The sequence below is a fragment of the Pagrus major genome, chromosome 19, assembly GCF_040436345.1.
Source record: "Pagrus major chromosome 19, Pma_NU_1.0".
Classification (NCBI taxonomy): domain Eukaryota; kingdom Metazoa; phylum Chordata; class Actinopteri; order Spariformes; family Sparidae; genus Pagrus; species Pagrus major.
This window is the reverse complement of record NC_133233.1, coordinates 23,425,965-23,442,989: the sequence shown is the minus strand read 5'-3', so window position 1 is coordinate 23,442,989 and position 17,025 is coordinate 23,425,965.

The following is a 17,025-nucleotide window of genomic DNA, read 5'->3' as shown; positions in this document are numbered from 1 at the left end:
ATGGGTTCAAACGGTGCATGAGTCCTTTCTCTAATGGAAATCTTGTCTCTTGCCTCCTCGGGGATCAAACCCGCGACCCTTCAGTTATGGAAACCCCAGGCCGCAACACCTACCGCCCATCCACCCCTCCTTTTGTCCCTCACTCACTCACTCCTCCGGTCCTAAATTGATCGCAGCTGCAGTGCATTGTGGTCCGATTGCACAGTGTGATCCCTGGACAGCACGGTTGAGCGGCCTTTCTCTGCAGACGCTCGCTCGGCACTTCCCTGCTACAGCAGTAAGCACTCTGTCACATCCACACAAACATACTGGAACACATACACAAAATACATGCACCTTTTGTACCTCACAAAATACTGCAATTAACTGTAGGAGGGAGTTCATGGAGGTTTATCTTCACAGTAAGCTTGGCCTTAATGGTGGGAGCAGTGAACCTCCATATTTCTAGCTGCTGTCGGTATATGATTCAATTTGGAGAATACTCTCTTGACTGGTGCAACAGATGGCTCTTACAAGCTGCTCTCACGCCGGGTGTACCCAGCTTAATTGCTCACCGTGGGGGCATAGTGTTGCAGCAGTCGCTCTGAGAACAGTCAGCATACACAACATGTTCACTCGGTGCGTAAGTGAGCTCATCAGATGGTCATTTCCCGAGTTGGGTAGTCGTTCTTCTGACTTCCGTATGTTCACGTGTGTCATGTTGGAATGTGGGAGCAGCGTGGATGCCAAGAAGTTGTTATTTTCCATTTTATCCCAACAACACGTTGCCATGCGTTTCCTGTATTTGAGTGACAAGGCAGCGCAAAGGAAAAAGATACAATGACAAGACAATACATGATTTTGATAAAGGTTTCTTACCATCAACCCAATGTATACTTTCCTCCGCCATGTTTCAGGGTCATGTGATGTCAAGTTTGTGACCTCCAGCAGGCTCTGGGGTGGGTTGCAGCTGAGTGTGAAGCGGTCGGGATGAGTGTCAGCACCTCCAAGTCTGAGGCCATGGTTCCCTGCCAGAAAGCAGTGGATTGCCCCCTCTGGTTGGGGGCTGAGCTCCTGCTCCAAGTGGGGAACTCTTCACGAGTAACGGGAAAATGGTGCACGAGACGATCAAGGCGGTTTGGTGTGGCCATTGTGCTGAAGAGGGAGCTGAGCAGGGAGACAAAGCTTTTGATTTACCTTCTAATCCTCACCTTGGTCAAGAGCTTTGGGTAATGATTGAAAGAATGAGATCGAGTGAGCAGCTCAGACACCCCGAGGGAGCTCGGAGTAGAGCCGCTCCTCTTTCGTGTTGAAAGCAGTCAGCTGAGGAGGTGCGGGCATGTGATTAGGATGCCCGCCGCCGTTGGAGGTTTTCCAGGCGCAACAAATTAGGAGGAGATCCCGGGGCAGACCCAGAACTCACTGGAGGGATTACAGCTGGCAAGCGTTGCTAAGGCGAAGGATGTCTGTAATACCCTGCTTAGCCTGCTGCCACGACAACCCAATCCCAATTGTGTCACATAGCGTCGTATGCCAACAGTCGTTCTCCTTGCAAAAGGCTCCATCGTCCTGATGGATGTGGTTACGCCAGTGAGATCAATCAAAGAGGCTTCATGCTTTTTCATCTGTTGATGTTCAGCAACTGCTGTTCTTCCCCCCGCTGCCAATTGAAAAAGAGGAATCAGAGGTGCAGTGAACCGTTGTATCGCTTTGACCTGGTGGATAAATGGAAATTCTTCTTCTTGAATAAAAGCCATTGTACCACCTCTGTCTGCTCTTCCTTGCCCTTTTCGTCACTCTCCTTATTCTTTACTCTTTGGTCTCCTTCAATCTTTCTCCTGCTCTTACCTTCTTCTTACCTTTCCACTCCACTCCTCCACGCTCCCCTCGTTTAACTCCCTCAGTTTTTCCTTCTCGCTCTCTAATCTTTAACAATCACTGTTGTACAGAAACACTATTAAGAATATTAAATCGGCAGGGTCTCTAATAATATCTTCACATTTCCTCATCGATCTCCTTCACTCTTCTTTCTATCCAGTCTACCTGGCTGAGGAAGATGTAGTGATGTGTCTTCACTTGACTCTTGCTAGCTTCTGAACGCAGTAGTTTCTCTACAACTACCGCAAACAAGTAGTTAGAAGCGAGGCCGGTGATGGCAATGGACAGAATGGGCTCCACCCTGAGTGACTTGCCAGATACATTTTTTTTAAAAAGCTGATTTTCATGTGCTTTGTCTATTTGCATGCGTCTCAGCCGAGCCTGACATGCTGGTAACTCCCCCCAGCTTTTTGTGACATTTCAACTCCATCATCATTCGTAACATTATTGGCAAGTCTGTCGATGAAGACGGACCATGGACCGGCCTGAGATTATTACCTTGAAGCTTTCCATTGTGTCACTTTCAATCAGTGCTTTCAATCATTTTTGAAAGAATAATTATTGAGCAAATCATTTTTTCTATAGCGCTATGTGTGAGAGAGAAATTGGAAATAGGCTGTTCACATGTCAATTTTCTGAATGACAACAGTGGCAACCTAACCCAACCGAATGGAGACCTTTCTCATGTTATCCCACCTCTGTGATCGCTCATCGACAGCTGCCTATTAACTCAGGATAGATTTCCATGGTGAGACATCAAAGGGTGAAATTACAGAACGATTTCAAATAGATTTCCAATAGGAAACATTTGGAAGTCATTAGCTATTATTCAACATGTACTTAAATATCCTCCAGGCACATTTGTGTGTGCGCCTGTACATGTATGCATGAAGCGCAGTTGGTAATAAGCAGGTGAAAGATGTCCAGGCCTCATTTTTAACCTATTAAATCTTCACCTTCATCATTAAATCAATGCTCACTACATGTGAAGGAGAACGGGCTCCTGTGTGCTGCGTTTCAGGTTCAGAAAACATGATTTCTTGGTATTTCTGAGTCAAAACTGTGACTTTTCTGCTCATTTTGCTTTTGTTAGAAGAGACATTTGTAACATATGGACAGTCAAAGACATGTGCTGTGTCTGGGAGATGTCTATTGAAGTTAGCATGCTAACCAGCTAGCTTCTGTCTTTTTTGTATCTGTAATGGAGGGTGGAGGGGTCCTTCGTATATGTCTGAAGGCCTCTTGACCTGATTTTATCTTATTTGTATGCAAATAAAGTAAATAATGCCTAATAAACTCTTTTGATATTGAGTTAACCTGGTGTAATGTTGAAATGTCATCTTAAAATGAGTGTAAACTGAGATATTTGAGATCTGCTTTCATGATAATCACTTGGATGTTGCAAAGGATCACTTGCTAATAAATATCATTCCTTCACTGGTTTTCACTTAGACAATCCCATGGCTGTCATATCATATGTTGACCAATTCTGACTTTATTGACCAGAGATTTTTTGTTTTGTTTTGTTTTTATTGCCAATGGTGAAATAAAAATGTTGTTCAAATGTTCCTGTTTGGAAAAAAAGGACCAAACCAATTTTAAAAAATGGTGCAAATATTCAAAATGTGTTGAAAAATATTTTTCAGTTTCTAAAATAAACATTGCTGTGATCAGTAGATTCCCTGATTGTCTGATTAATCAAACCGATTGAAAAAAAAAATGCTGTTACATCACCTGGATAAAAGAAGGCTGCATGTGTTTATATCTTAGCTGAATTGCTAACGTCCATAGATTGGGGTCAGCAGATGTCAGACGCAAGGAGAAAAGCTGGCGGCGTGCTGTTCAGTGCCGGCAAATGAGTTTCCAGAATCAATTCAGCTCCTGTCTGTCTTTAGTCAGAGCTGTGGAGGTCCAAGAGCCCATCTCCTGCCTATCATTAGAAGTGCATTGTTCCTCAAAGCCCAAACAATGCTGCCATGAGCTATAGAGACGAAGTGACCACTATTTGTGGATTGACGACTAGAACTTGAAAGAAATACAGTATATACGCAGAGTTTTCATCCGAATTATTTAGCTGTGTGTACAAAATCCAAGTAACAAAAGGGCATGCAAAGGAAAATACCAACCCTTTTAAGCCACGAGGAACAAATCCAGAATGCGGGAAAACACGGGGACCGGGTAATAGGCACAGGAGCACAAGAGAAGCATGGACGAAAACAGACGGACAAAACAAAGAGCGACGGGAACAACACAGGCTTGAACACTTAGAAAGTAACAAGGGGATGAGGTGCAGCTGGAGAACAGGACAGTGCTGACGAGGCTGATGTGAGACAGTTGTGGGGGGAAATCAGGCTGAGGAGGAAGTATAAAATGACAATAAAATAGGAAATAACATACCAAAAACAAAAAAAACCATGACAAAGCCAGGCCAGGAAAAGGGTCTGTATAGCTGGACTAGTACTCACCAATGTTTTTAAAACAGCAGAGGCCAGGAGAGTTCACTGCTTTCATTTTGTCTTTACTCTTGTTCTTGGCTTTTAAATGCAGAACACACCAAATCATTGACTTCTCCTGAAACAAGAACAAGGAGTGCTATTAACCACGGACAGTGTTGTTGTTGGTGGTGTTGATCTCAGAGGTGAAACTACTGGAACACAAAGCGCATTGTGCTGAATACGGAAATTCAGAAGTTTTATTTAGGGGGAAACTTTAGTCTCTAACCTCAACAACAATGCTAGATTATCTCGTTTGTTTGTGTCAGTCTTGTGTGTTACTGACTGATCTTTCATCTTTGTACTTTTTGGGCTTTTTTTTGCCTTTATTGATAGAAGAAGACAGGAAATGGGCCCAGACTCGACAGTATCGAGTCCTTTTCTTTGCAGAAAGTCAACTTCAATAAGTCTTTCTGTGTTTTGTTTGGCTAGTCACACATAAAAATAGATAGTTAGGATATGTGTAATGTTCCTAAGGGGATCAATCAACTATAACTAATCTCCTGTTCATCTGTTCCCATGCGAGAGTTTGAGCTGACGTCGAGCTCCCTGTGTGACGTCTGCTAACTCCTGGATCCAATCCAGTCAATTACAAACAAACTGAGGCCAATCGCTCATTACCCTGACTTCACAAGCTTCAGCGAGGAAGATGTGGACCCAAAAACAGGTCATCCTCTAATTGTTTTTGGGCTGTTTGTTTTTTTATGAACTGTGACTTAGAGGGCAGACAACACTAGAGACAAACAGGACTTCCAAGTCTGCTTGTGCTCCTGCCAAGGCTGACCAAACACAGTCTGGCAACCATGCCTGACGAGGGCACTAATGAGTGTACTTGGAAGGGTCAACGTCTTTTGCGAAAATGCATGAGCCAGACACAAAGAACACACTGACTCATAAGTTCAATTAGAAGCAGAGTGGTAGAACATTTTTAGGATCGCTGTAACCTTCACAAAGAGACGCAGACCAGAGAGCACGTCGTACTTAGTCCTGATACATCAGATACGCTCATCAGGCCTGTACGGTGGCTTTGTTTGCTCTTACAAGGTGAGCAGGTGTCCATTTTGATTCAGTGGCAAGTTTTCAAAATGAAGAAAAACACAATCCTCTACACAGAAACATTTCAAACAACTTTGTCTATACTTATTATGTTCCTAGTGGTTGTGTTGTAACCCAATCATGTCATCATGTGGCTTACCTGCCAAAAAATGCTTGAACAATGGTCTCTTGGTTGATTCCTGTGATTCGGTTCATGCAAACAATTTCAAGATAAAACCACATAAGCCAGTACGATCAACAAACAAAAGAACTAGCTGAGAATCGAGACCTACAAGGCTTTGGCGACTCACTGATGATGCGTCTGGGTATTTCACTAATGAATCAATCTCCAACAAAAGCTGTCTTCTCTAATTTCCAACAGGGCAATAGATCTATTTCAGTAACATAATTAGTCCAAAACACAGCTTTTCATGCATAAATGGTGACAAAATAGTGACAATCTGCGGTCAGGGACGCTTTTTAATGCTTTTATTTGTCAAAAACTCCACTATTTGAAACCAAAAGCCATTAAAATGCAATTACAGGTTACCAAAGATGGCTGCCGAACTCTGACCTACTGATTGATACCCCATTTGACCAGTTAGGAGCTTCCATGCCCGCCCTGTGGCCTGAAACAGCCAACGAGCAGTCGGAAAGACAGGAGACCCAGCCTCTCTTCGTTCCTCTCTCTCCTGAGCCACTTAGACGCCAGCCTCTGTATACATGATGTGGACCCATTGTGTGTTCCAGCTAAGAGGGGCAGCTACAGGTCATCTGCAGGCTTATTTATGCATTCAAAATTTCAGGCGAGCAGACTGAATAGATCAATTATGTAAGCACTTACAGAGCTTCTGACTGTGGTGAAAACATCTGACTGTAACCTTCCAAAAGTGCCCAATACGAAACCTGTATTAACAAGAATGATTATAGTTATTACTGCATCCTTGTAATGACATTTGATAGATTGAATGTAGGCCGAGGACACACTGCACGCACGAAAAGCAGAATGTAAAATCCTTTTATGAATTAAAAATGTCTTAATAGGCAGATAAAAATTAGATTTTGGATTGTTACAAAGGAAAGGCTGATATTAATCAATCAGCTGGGGCGGCTGTAGCTCAGGAGGTGGAGCGGGCCGCCTAGTAATCGGAAGGTCACTGGTTTGAATCCCTGGATCCCGCAGCTGCATGTCGAAGTGTCCTTGAGCAAGATACTGAACCCCAAATTGCTCCTGATGAGCAGCTGGCACCTCTGCCATCAGTGTATGAATGGGTGAATGTGACAAGTGTTGTAAAGCGCTCTGAGCGGCCAGCAGACTGGAAAAGCGCTGTAGAAATTTGGGCTGTCAGAAAGTAAACTCAAATTATCCGATGTCTCGTTAAGTATAACCAGCCTACCCTTCTCCACACGTGGCTCTGGGTATAATAAAGTCAGTTTCTGTTGTTTAAACTCATTCACGCTGGGCAATGTTTCCCTTTCGCTCATCCAAACTAATTCACACTCGACTCCGCTCTTCCTTGGGTCCTCAACAATGCACCTGACACCTGAGCGACACGAGAGTGAAGTCGATTGGATGAACGCTTTCTTCGAGAAAATCGAAGGTCAGACAGAGATTCTGTCCATTTTTAGATAGATTTACAGAAAGAAAGAAAGAGAGAGGAGAGGCGAACAGAGACGGAGAGAAAAATGACTCATCCTTGAACTGGGTCGAAATTGATTGTGTCAAACCGAGAGGAAAATGTGTTCTCCCTCAGGAGAGGTAAGAGGAGCAAAGGACAGAGGAGAGGCAGGAGGGTCACGGAGAAAAGTAAAAGGGTTCTCGCAGAACAAAACACAAGCACACAAAGGTGCTCGTCAATGTACTAATTCAAACACGCACAGACACACACTGTGTATGGACCAGCGTAGCATAGGTGTGTATGCATTAGTATCGAGGTGACACTTCAACCCTCATGGGGTAAAAAGACATGACTTCACCAGTCAGGCTGCCTAACTTTATATTAAATATATTTCTTTTTCTCCTTCAGTTCTTTTTCTCTTCTTGAGATGATTTTTGTTGTTGACCTCCAGTATTTCACCGCTTATTTCTGTGAGCTATCTGACGGCTAATGTGCAGTTGTTTTCCTCGAGAAGACTGCTGAACAACCACCTCATGCAGTGGATTCATGGAGACTTTGCTTGAGGGAATTAAATGTTAAAATCAGGCATGGACGAAGAAGTTTGGACTGTTAGTATGTATACATACATAAAGACGGACAGACAGATAGATGCTGTATTGATCCAGAGGGATATTTAGACATCCAGTAGCTTATACGACACATACAAAACACAAATGCAAACAAAAGAGTATAAAAAAGAAAATGTAAACAAGAATATAAGGATAGCAAACACACACAGCAATGAAGTGATGTCTAGCCACCAGAAGTACTTACTGTCGTACTTCAGTATGTGCAGACTCAGGTAGTTCAAGTGTACGGGGGTTCAACAGTGCATGTATTGCAGATTAAAGTGATTAAAGTTTAAAAAATGATGCAAGAACAAACTAATACTGTTGATGAAATAAATTAAATGCAAATTGAGATATAAGGAGATCCCAATCAGATCGTGCATCTGTGGGACGTGCCGGAACAAGTCCGATCCATGGCGGTCCCACACCCCAACATACAAGACCCGCAGGATCCACAACAAACGTCCCGGTGCAAGACACCACAGGACACCTGCAGAGGTCTTATGAGCTGTTCTGGCTGCACAAGGGGAAGCTGCACAATATTAAAGGGGCTGTTCTCAGAGGAAAAAAAGGTCCCCAGAACGCTGTTTGAAGCTCGAAAGGTGGCAGGGTCCGCCACATATAAACGGTGTGAAATTTTAGTATGTGTGCAAGGCGAGCTGTTCAAGAACTAATTATTATTTCTGGCGGACGTTGCAGATTTCCCACTTTTGTTTCCTCCTGCAGTCACTCAAGGTGAAACAAACCAGCAGGGACACAACTATTTATGGAAACCCCTTTAGGTGTTGCAGGGGTCAAACCCATGACCTCTCACTTATCGTCTCTGGACACCGCTCCCTGATGCAATAAACTCAGACTGCAGTGGTTGAGTTAAGAGCAATAACTTCGGGCCTGGCGTTATTGATTGGCAGAGCGAGCAGCTGACTAATGCTGTGTGCCAGGCTCTGTTCTTTCCTTCAGGAGGAAGAGGAGAGTGACATTGTCTTCCTGCTGCACATCCTCAGGGAGGTCCCAGGCTTTGTCCGCCGTTATCCCGTTATCGGATGCTCCTCTTTGTTCGCTTTATTCACATGAGGATTCTCATCTCATTCTTGATCATTCACGTTCAGCTCAAACACACGGACAGGGCAGAGACGCCGGGCTGGCCTCTGGGCGTTTGCTGTCACTCGTTGCCAGGACAATAAAATCCACAGGGCATTCATTAAATGTATTACAGGAGGAATATTGAAAACATGAACTCACCTGATTAAACACGAAAGTAAAGGTGAAAGAAACGGGTGAAAGAAATCAATGTAAAGCTGCTATAAAACATGATTTAAATCAACACAGCATGTGTTAAATCGAAGATGGCACAGGATGCCTCGACTGTGATGTGCTCTACGAGGTTATTTGTGCTTTCATATTAGTATTTCGTATGCATGAAGTAGCAATTAAGGCTCCTGGATTAATAATTCATGCGCAGAAATATACAGGGAGAATATATGAAACTAAATTGTTTGTCACAAACTTTTTAATGTTTTACAGGCAAAAATCACACAGCACAGCCAGTTATCTCCAGGTATATTTGACCACAATGAAACAAATTGTATCAAATCAGAATGGTTTCTTTAGATCAGGTCTGAGGTTTTTGTTATTTCCTGTTATATTTTGAAGTTCTGCCTTCATGTGTCATGTTTTGCTTTTAATTTCCTCCTTTTGTGTGATTTCCCGCCCTTTTTCTGTGTTCACCTGTGTCACTATTAGTTAATCAGCCTTTGTGTATATAGTCTGTCTTTGTCTCTGTGTCCTCTCTCCTATTGTGTTTTCCTGGCTTTTGTGTCCTCATGTTTTCCTGGTTTGTACTTTGTTTTGCTTTTGTCTCTTGGATTTTCCTGGTTTTTATATTTTGCCTTTGTCTGCCTTGCGTTGCTGCCTCATTTTTGGATTTTGGATTTCACTGGGTTTGGTTATCAGCTATTATTGAAACTCGCCTTTTGTTCTTTACCTGTCTGCTTGCGTTTGGGTCCATTCTGTGTAACTTGACGTGAGCAGTATTGCAAAAAACAACACAGGTTTGCAACTTCAGTGTGCGAGCGAGGGGTCTGGGGGGCCTCAGTACTGATAATTTTTTTTGTGCAAATTTGTGCTTTTCATGCATCAGTTTCTTTTTTTAAAACGACATATTTAATACAGTCTTGGGCCTGCAAGATTTGAGGGTCCAGTTCTTCCAGTTCTTCACATTTAACACAAACAAACGAGATATAGGCCACCTGAAAAATTCAGACGAACCCCTTCTTGCACCGACCCAGCCTTAATGTTTAATTAGGTAAAATCAAGTCGAGATCTTCACATTAAAAGTTCAACCTTAGGTAAAAACTTTCCATCAACTTTGCATCGATGATGTCAACACAGAGTCCACTATGGATTACTGGAACAATTAACTGAAATGAAAAGGTTTGCAGCTGCTCTGCATCCAGTGTCAAGATGTTGTGTACTTTTGTAAAGATGTGCGTTATATGATGCATGCAGGGACTTAGTACAAGGTTGTTCCTTGATGGACAATAGGGAGCAAAGAGTGCTCCTGTTGTCGATATTGTCGGATATCCAGCTGTTGATCACTGGACTCTTAACCTTGAAAACTTACATCTATAATTCATGCTTATTCCGCAAGGTGACATGATGACTGAGGATGTACAGGGCGACCATACAATACGAGACAATGTGAGCATTTATCACTTATATCACTCATATTTGCATGTCTTTGGAAGAAACAACATTTCTCCGGAAAGCGAACCTGCAGCTGGAGGCCACTGACCTTGCACGAAAATCACTTGCCCACCACAAAAGAGGCCTGGGTTTAATTCACAGCAGTTGTCCTTGGTGATACACGAAAAATAAACACAGAGCTCGGTTTGGTGCATTTTGTGATACCGTTGTGGCGTGATGTACCAGCATTTGTTCTTGATCAAAAATAGATGAATATCTCTCATAGTGATTGGGGAAGGACTGACCCTGTCATAAACTCCTCATGGGTCACCTTCGATGGCCCTCAGGGAAACAGAAGTCACATTCATGTATGACTAAATGACAAAACTGAACGGTGCACTGGGAAAAAAAGAAGGGAGTCAAAGGTATTCCCCAGCTCATTATTAATTTCAGGGCCTGAGGCAAAAGAAAAGCCCCGAGCTCTTATTAGTTTCTGACCCTGATGTTAACCCCTACTAAAATTTAATTGGCTGTGAGATGAAGGGCCTGCAGATTCTGCAAAGACAAAGTTGAAGTGGTGTGAAGTTTCGTATCCTTCACGTCGCACCTTGCAGAAGCGAGCGTAGAGATAATGAGCAGAGGAAAGATATTGTCGTGCTCACATGAAGCCATCAGACCCAAGAGCCCTGATTTTTACACATCATACTCGGTTGCAACTTCTCCAAGAAACACCTGCTCATCAAATCTGACGGCACCACAGGCAGGGGCTGTATTTCTGTTGATATTTGATCATTTGTTGCCCAAGTTATTTATAGATTATGATGCTTTTGGAAACAACTCACAGGGACACAAAGGGCATTGTTTGACTGGAGTTGTATACATGTAATTCATCTACAGTACAAGATTGATGCTTTAGGTTCATGTGTCTGGGTATCGTTCATATTTTAAATGATACCAGTTCAGATACCAGTACCCAATGGTACCTTTTTTCAGCACTTTACTCTCTAATTTCTAACAACAAAAAATGTAATTTCAGTTCGACCCAGTTAAATCATTCCTCCGTATATCATGAGCACATCACGTCACACACTCTTTCTAAGTTTTATTTCAGTAGCATCCTGCTAAATCTGGTTAATAAAATACTTTCTGAAGCAAACTGCTACAATATATACAATAATAAATAAAATACAATTTTAGATCTTAATAGTGAAATAAAAAAACCTTTAAATTAACATCCTTCACATATAAAATTGATTGTTGGTTTACATTAAGTATGTGAATTCAAACATATCGTTTGTAAATATACTTTTATCGCAGTCATGATGCTAACCTCCATTAGCACGTTAACGGGCCTACCTATTATGTGTTAGCATCGAGCTAGCAGGCTAAGCACTTGTTATATAAAATCATTTTGGGAATCAAAGTATGCATACTGTAATATTTCTAAGCAGTTCACGTACCATTAGCTTCATACCAAGGTTTCAGACATAAAAAACATCATTGGCTGAATTTTGGGGGATGTCTCTTTGTTCTTCTCTGTATAAAGTAACTGTAAAGATGCGCTTTCAGGTGCTAAATTTCGGTCAGTACTCTTAAAAGTACAGAATCCAATAACCAACCCCTACTCATTAATAACAGTACTTTCACTGACGTTAGGTTGGAGACCTTAAATTATAACGTTAACAGTTAAGGCTGAGAATGACAACAGAAATAAACAAGTTTATTGATTTCACGTTTCTCCTGGCAGATGTGACCGATGTTTCCAGTGCGACATCACAGTGCTTCGGTCTACATGATGAGCTATTTTTAGAGATACTGGACCAATCCAGCTACCAGATGTAAGCAAAGCACGGCCCTTTGAGTGTCATGTTTATTTCCATATGAATAGACATGACATTTAGCTCCCTAATGGAAAATCCAACAATCAAAATATATGCAAGGCACTTTTTCTTAAGGTATGGATTCAACCACCAACCTTATCAAACTCACCCAGCATCAAACTGAGAACGACCAAAGACAATTTCCATCAAAGAGATCAAAGTCAAATGCTTTTCCATTTGGATGATTCTCCTGCTGCCGGGCCGATAAATTGGTAATTGAACAGGAAAGTAAGCGAAGGGCAGCGAGGGAAAAAGAGCAGACGGAGGGTGAACTAATTATTCTTCAATCAAAAGGTTTTTTTTTCTGTATTCATCCTCATTGAAGAAGACCAGTGAAATTGACAGAATGAGATGAAAGGCAGTTGTGTTTATTTGTGCTCTTTCTTTCTTTCTTTCTTTCTTTCTTTCTTTTCTTTCTTTCTTTCTTTTCTTTCTGTCCTTCTCAGGTTCAGTCTTTCGCTCTGCCAGGGGACTCGTTTGGCCATGAGTGAGTGGCTGAGTTGGGAAAAGCATCAGTATCAATTTATCCACACCATTACCCACATTGAGCAACACCACACAGACACACACACACAGAGTTCAGTCTCCAATCTCCAGTCCACCGGATGACACTTTGACCTCTGGAAAGTGCTGGCATGTGATTACAGACGGAGAGGAGACGTAGCAGTCCAGCGTTGTTGGGCGAAAAGTTCAGGAAAGACAAAGAGGGATAGATATTTTTATTTTAATTTGGAAATTGTTTAATAAAACCAAGACATGTAGACTTCTTCTTCAGATAGAAATTAGAACTAGTCATCAGCACATAACGTGAACGCGTGGCATCCAGCTCAGTGAATTTCACCAAAGCTGAGGCTGACCGCTGCCCAGTTCTCAGCTACGGAGTGCCTGTTTATCTGTCTCGGGCGAGTGGCAGTTTCTTAATTGGCGTTTTAAAATCAATAAATAGTAACTGTAACCGGCAAGTAGACGTAGACTGAATTAATCTGTCTTAACACATCGGTATGAACCCAAAACGAAGAGATTTCTCTGTGATCTGACTGCAATAAATGGATCAAAAGGACGCCTGCTGTTTCAGGTTGGTCAGCCACAAGACAAGCAAACTTCTTTTAAAATGCTTATTCCCTGAATAGAGTTCGGATCGATATATTTCCAAAACTTACCAGGTAGCCTTACCTTCTCATTCACTTCCCTCCACAGCAGCTCCTTAATTGTCCCGTCTCGGTATGACTAGATGTGTTGTCGTACAGCTCTGGGTGTCCACAAACGGCCACGATTAGTGATTATTATCCTCTCCTCCATTGTTGTTCATGTTCAATATCCGTAACAATAACAACTGTGTCGCGTCATTCGTGCTAGCTGGAGCGATTAGACGCAAATTTGGCAAACCTATCCAGGTTCGTCAGCGATCAGGAGTCTTGGTGGTTGCAAGTTTGTGGAAAAAAAGGTACTGCCCCAGTGTTAGCCATATTAGCGTCAGCTAGTGTCAGCAACATTAATGTAAGCTAGCTAGCGTTAGCAAATTTAAGTAGTGTAACAAACTGGCAACCACTTCAGGGGGCGGAGGAGTTGAACAACAGCGGCGTTGTAACGTGAGTGTTATCAATAACAACCTTAAGCAGGATTTTACTATTGTAATTCAGGTAAACATTGATGATTATTCTCTTTGACAAATTGATTGACTTGTAAAAATTCAGACATTGGTTAGAAATGCTGTCACAATAACCCAGAGCCGACCTTCACAATGTTTGTTTGGTCCAAGCAACAGTGCTATAAAAAATATATTAAGATTATTATAATAATTAAAAGGTCAGGCAGCAAACATACCGAGAAATGTTGCAAAAAAAACGACTCAAATGATAATTAAAATAATACATTTTCTGTCAACCGATTTATTGTTTGTCTTCAATTCAGCTCTTCTTGTATGTTTTGTATGAAAAATATAACAAGAGCTTATAACTTGTAACTGAAGCTGTCAAATAATAATAGTGCAGTAAAAAAAAACTGAACTGTAGAGGAGTTTACATTTAAAGCAGTAAATGTATTTATCTGCGTCATGATTAGTCAGTGTTTACGTTAGCATGTCTAATGGCGATACATAACCAACGCTGTGTAAGCTCGTTCGAACAGAGGGGGGAAGATGTCTTGTATCAAACGTCCGGAGGCAATACGGGGGATCTGACATGCTCCTGCTGACATGCTCATGTCATGAGCGCGCCATCGAACTGACAGCTCATCTTGTAGCATCGCCGGCCCTCAGATGCTAGTCAGCCGCTGCCATGAGAACACCCACCTACAGGCCTGGAGCTTACACACAAATGTATCCAAAAACTATGTCCTCTTTCTTTAAAGATATAAGGGGGGAAATTGCAAAATAATTGCATCATTACGGTTTGTATTTCCTTGCACAAAAGTCGAAAAATATGGAATCCTCTTGGACTTTAAATTGAGTGATTGAGTGGGCAATTAGGGTGAAGAGAAAAAAATCCTATTTTCAACCTTAGTAGGAAAGAACATGTACAGAACACCGGGTCGCTGATTGCTTTAACAACAGTAGAGTTGCAGAGTCTGAAGAGAAAATTGAAGGGGAAAGAAAAGAAATGACACGTTACAAAAGTCCTTGAAGCTCACAAGAGCCCAGGTTATTGGGAGAGCAGCGATGTGTATTTACATCCACTACAATAAACTAATTTATCAACATGTCATTTCATACAGCCGGTCAGCGATTGGATTTCTTTCATACTCACCTTACTGTTGAGGTTTATCGTTTAAATGACGTTTCATAAATCAGGTTATTGCAGAAAGCAGAGAATGACCAGCCCGCTTAAGTGCATGTGAACACACCACCGTATCGATCTGAATCAAGGATGTCAGAACACAGCACGCTCTGACCCAAATCAGTGAGGCGTGTTTGATTTTTAAGATTTTTCCAGACGGGTGGAGGTTGATGCCGTCTACAGTAGAAAAAGTCTGGCACTAAAATATATATTGTTTCCAATTATTATTTTTAATGAGCATTTGAGACTAACCAATGCTTCTATAACTGCAAAAAATAAATCAGTCCCCACATTTTTCACACTTTGAATGTCCTCAGTATCACAGAAATGATGTATGAGTGGAAAAGTAAAGTTATAACAACACCAATACATCCCCCAGTTCGCTTCTGCACTCATAGATACCAGTCTTCTAAATATGGCTAATTATCTTCATCTAGATCCGTGCATTACTCCCTGAGAAATTAACAAAAATGAGGAAAAATGCCCAAATCTTGCAGTGTTCCTGGATCTGTGCCTTTAACCGGAACCGCACCAAAAGTTAATGGGGTCTATTCTGGGCCGAGACACATCCTCCATCCAAGTTTTGTGGAAATCCGTTCAGTAGTTTTTTTGTAATCCTGCTGACAAACCAACCAAGCAACAAATGGACACGGAGGTAAAAAAATAAATAAAAAATGTTTAGCAGGAAATGTTTACCATCATACAGACGCTTCTTTCAAAATGTAAGCTTATGGGCAAAAGTATTTTTGGGTCCCAGTGCATCGCGTGATGATGTAACACGGTTTGGCCACTACGAAAACTGGCTTCAAAGCTTGGGGAAGACTCTTTACAGCACATTCGATCGTTTCTGTTCGTATGAAAGACACAAAGATAGTTTTATTTAAAGTTTTCCACTCCAGCGTGTCATTATGAAGTAAATGTTGATTGCACAGTGTAATGGAAATAGAATAATAAACCATCAGTGTTTACATCGGCTCACTGTAAACCTCGCCGTCACTACACAATTCTGTCTGCCACCAGGCACGAAAACCTCCTGGGGAAAGGAAGGTTAGCTGCTGATTAATTTCAATTATAGACTAACTGATTGAATAAATTCTCGTTCCCTCTTGTGTCGTTGTTATTTGCGACGAAGGAAAACGGAAAAGGTCCAGCTGTCTTTGCAACAGCGGCGCCAACAATAACACCACCTGGAAAAGCTAAAGCCGACTCTTTACAACAGCTCGATCGGTCCAGGTAATTAAAGCAAAGACTCGAGCAAGACATCAACTAACGATGCAATTCTTTCTGACGTTACATGACAGCCAAAATCTTACTGAACGCAGCTCGAGGGGGAAAGAAGAAGAGAAGAAAGAGGTTTTATGTTTTCCATCCTTGTCGTCTAATTTATCAGAGCAACCTTTATCGCCTCGGGGCGGGAAGCATTGTTAATCCAGCCTTCCTGTCTCAACACTTGTCACTCATCTTGATGAGTTTAAGATGACATCTCGCCCGGGGCTGAGGCGATCAGCATCCATGAAGACACGAGTACAGCAGCAGAGGCAGGAGGAGCAGATGGTGAAAATTACAACATCTGCAGCGCAATGTTAAGTCCTAGATTTTAATTGGGCCTCGTCTGTGGCATGTTGAGCTTAGATTTCTTGTGTCTGAATCCCAAATCCTGTAACTACAAGCCAACACACTGTCTCCCATGTCCACACACATTGTGTACATCAAAGACGATCCATTTGTCCACATGCACCTACGCTCCTAAAATAAACCTTCTTATATATTATTAATGTGATAAAGCTGCATATCAAGGCTTTGATTTGAAAATAATTAATTCTACCGCAAGTCCACGAGAGTCTTTGTCGTCTCACGCAGACTTATTTAAAACATATCATTGTCAGCTCTGTGAAATAAAGCAGCTCTTTCACACCGAAGCTGATGAACTTTTACGATGAAGACAACCCCGGCTCACACACTCCTCTCTGGAGACAACAGCTCCTCGCGTCCTGTGCCCTTTTCCCGCCCCGGCTGTCCACCTGTTCGGCACGGCCCTCTCGAGCAAATATCTCATCAGTAGCCGTAGAGACGAG